The sequence below is a fragment of the Pyxicephalus adspersus genome, chromosome 4 (genome assembly GCF_032062135.1).
Source record: "Pyxicephalus adspersus chromosome 4, UCB_Pads_2.0, whole genome shotgun sequence".
Classification (NCBI taxonomy): Eukaryota; Metazoa; Chordata; class Amphibia; order Anura; family Pyxicephalidae; genus Pyxicephalus; species Pyxicephalus adspersus.
Genome location: NC_092861.1, coordinates 57051155 through 57054494, shown reverse-complemented (window position 1 = coordinate 57054494; position 3340 = coordinate 57051155). Strand labels below are relative to the sequence as shown.

The 3340-nt window shown below is 35.0% G+C and overlaps 1 long non-coding RNA gene across 1 annotated transcript; it reads right to left on the bottom strand.

Moving 5' to 3' along the window:
• Window positions 1-212: 212 nt before the first annotated feature.
• On the bottom strand, window positions 213-959 carry LOC140330049 (uncharacterized). The gene is made up of 2 exons (XR_011920590.1): window positions 505-959; window positions 213-394 (listed from the first exon to the last, which is right to left on the bottom strand). It is a non-coding gene; the product is annotated as an uncharacterized lncRNA (long non-coding RNA).
• Between the last annotated feature and the right edge of the window lie 2381 nt (window positions 960-3340).

The window sequence follows — 3340 nt, the reverse complement described above, 5'->3', positions numbered from 1 at the left end:
ATCATCTGGATAAGGTCAAGAATATCAATGGGCTGTGATACCAGCTTGTTTAAACAAGTTACTGGGCTCTTACAGCAATGATACTACACAACTTAACCTCAGGCATTAGTTTGTGGGCAACTCCATTTTACTGGAGATGTGTATCTTTCCCCCAACACATTGTGGCTTAAAGAATAAACATTTACACTTAAAATTCTTCCAAACAAAAAGGCTTTTGTTGCCAAACAGAACTTAGTGTATTTGCATATGCTGAGCGAAGCATTACACAAGCCATAAAACAAGCACAGTTCATACCTGTAAAAAACAATCAATCCAAGAACATAATAAAACACACATTAAGGTAAAACTTGTTGCAGTGTTGGGTTTTATCATCCATTTTCTGTTGTTGCTAGTACTGTTGAAATAAATTTATTGAATAAGCATGAGACAAAATGCAAAAAGGAAATAGAATACAGTGTCTCATATCACCTGGGTAAAAAGTTTTAAATAAAAGCATTAACTTACTGAATGATCTAAAGAGAAAATCTTCTATGAATGCTGCAGTCCATGATGGCATATAGAGGTCAATCTTCCATCAGCAAGAATCTCTGTACAGTACCAGTTAGTCCTGTGGTTTTGGGGTTTTCCTAAATCCAAGAGGTGTCTGATAAGTTAAAAAATATTTTTTTAAAAATTGGAAAGCTATAATTGTTATGGTTGGAACATCAATAGAAGGCACAGTAGACAGCAGGCACCTCTAGAAAATAGATGTAGCTTTCCTGTAATTCTGGAAATCTTAATTATTTGTTGTTAGCCATAAGTTGAGTCATCTGCACAAAGCATGTTGGTTTCTTGTATATATTTCAGTACTGCTCACACATGAACGTCACCCATTACTAGTTCCTTGGGAGACCGGTAAGATGGGCGGCACCTTTTCATAGATGTGGATTCCTTCCAAGGTTTACAATTATTTAGCTGGCAAGTGTCCTTGTTTCTACCTAGGAAGCAAAGTTTCTCAAAAGCAAAAAGAAGTGTTCTTGTCTAGTTTCTGAATTAGACTTTCATCACCAGTAGAAGATAGGAGACACCACCTGTCCTATGCTTCTTTTACAGACTCATATATTACTAACATTTCATAGCCAGTCTACATGGAAATTATTTTTTAGTTTATAGGAGTTGAGTCACTCTTTGCTAGATTAATAATTTTGTCCAAGCCATCAGTAGTCAGATACTTCTGGTATAGTTCCTTACCATGTTCCTATCAGCCTTACAGTCTTTTTCTTCCATCTACAAATTGGTGTTTCAAATGTCCCCAAATGTCTTGTTGCATTTTCTGTAACATAAAATAAATTACTATTTCCAGCAGGAATTTTTACACCTCATATAACTGTCTGGAATGCAGGCCTGCTAACATAAATATACCATTAACACTGAAGCTTATGAGAGATCCATAAAAGAGGTGGGTGGTTTACCTCTCCAGCAAAACTAAGTAAGCATGGAATCCACCCCCCCCCTAAAAAAAATCACTTGTCAGTGGGAAGTTATTCTCATGCTACTATGATTACATTTTATGTGTAGTTAAGATTTTGACAATTTTTAATTGATAAGTTTTAGATATAGACTAGAATGCCTAAACCCAGTTTATTGCTATTGAAGGATTTCTATATCCCTTTTCCAGTGACAACTGTAAAATTTTGCATTTCCTTTCTTCCCATTATTAACAGTTATCCGGAGAACTAGAGAGTGGGAATCTAAAACCAATAAAAATGTTTTGTTTCATAAACTGAAAATGTTACCTAATCGTCCATCAAAATGGTGCCTATCAGTAAGGAAGAGAATAGTACTATCAGATAATGTTGACTTAATGTTGTTGGAGAGTAGCAACTGAAGAAATAAGTTTTCTCCAGAAAGGTGGGTTGTGTGTTGGACTTATAGACTATAAGATCATTGCCACCTCAATATGGCTAGCTCAACCACAATAAGTAGTACCATTCACCAAATGCTAGAACATATTTTAAAATTATCTCTCTTATAAGGATACTAAGTACCTTTAGGCCATTCTAGAAATTATTATTTTCTTTTCGTTGACTCTAGTTTAATACAGCAATAGAGCATGCCCACTTTTAAAGTGAACTATCACATTACATAGTAAATAAGATAAAACCTAATAAAGAATCCCCAATTACATAAAAGGGAAAAAAATAAAATAAAAAACAGGCCTTTTGCTTGCCCATAATGATTCATCATCATCATTTACTAAACCAATAGAATTTTGTTTTTGCAAAAGGAAGTTTCAAATAGCTGAGTGAATGAGGTGAAGTTGCTTGGACTTTACTTTGCTGTTCCATTATCCCAAGTTCCATGTATTTGTTATCCTGGGGTCAGGGGAATAAAAAGTGAGGGGTTATGACATTTGTTGACTAATATTCTAATGTCTCCGTATACCTTTATGTTTTGTAGATTGATGTACTGGTAGACATAGCTATAAGTAATATTCCATTAGTATGTGAGTCATCAATGGCTGATAAATAGATGCTTCTATGTTCTAAGCATACAGTAAATATGTCCATTTATTGGTATATTATAAACCTATTTTCTGACAGCCTGGGTATGTACTGAGAATGATTGCCTACCATTTTGTTAAGTACTGTAGCTGATTTTTAATAAGGAAGTAGGGCTCTTTGGTTCATTACAGTCTTTACTGAAAATGTAAACAAAACTAATAAAACATTTGTATTCAAAATATGAAACCTGCATAAAACAATGCATATAAAACAATCTTTCATCTTTAGAACAGAAGTTTATAATTTTTCCTAATCAGTATTGTATTTTAATGCAGACATGTAGAGTGGTTGATGGTGGGTATTTCCTCCCAAAGTGTGACAGCACGCACACCATACTTGCATATTATAGCAGACTTACCTCTAGTTTGTTCTCTTCCAGCATGGAGAAATCTACAATCATTGATGCTGCTCAGTTCCCATGATGACATTGTCTTCTCTCATTCTTCTGGGCTGATAATGTAAGTTATGTAGTTTCAGCACCTGGCTCCATGCATACCTCAACATACCGGGAGTGGCCTCCAACAGTGTACACAAGTGAAAATAATTGCTGAAAGCAGGGAAAGTTTTATAATATGAGTTGCAAAGTCACTTCTGACAATTAATATAACTTTCTAGCAATATTTGAGCATATAGTTCTGTATAAATGAACACCTCCCATCCCCTGACCAGTGAAAAAATTTTAGAAGAAGAGAAGAGATTTAAGAACAAGGATGAAAGTGGTTGCATTTGTGATTAGGCCCCACCTTATCACTGTCTGTAGCTAGTATAGGCCCTGTGAGGGATTTACTGATGCCTTT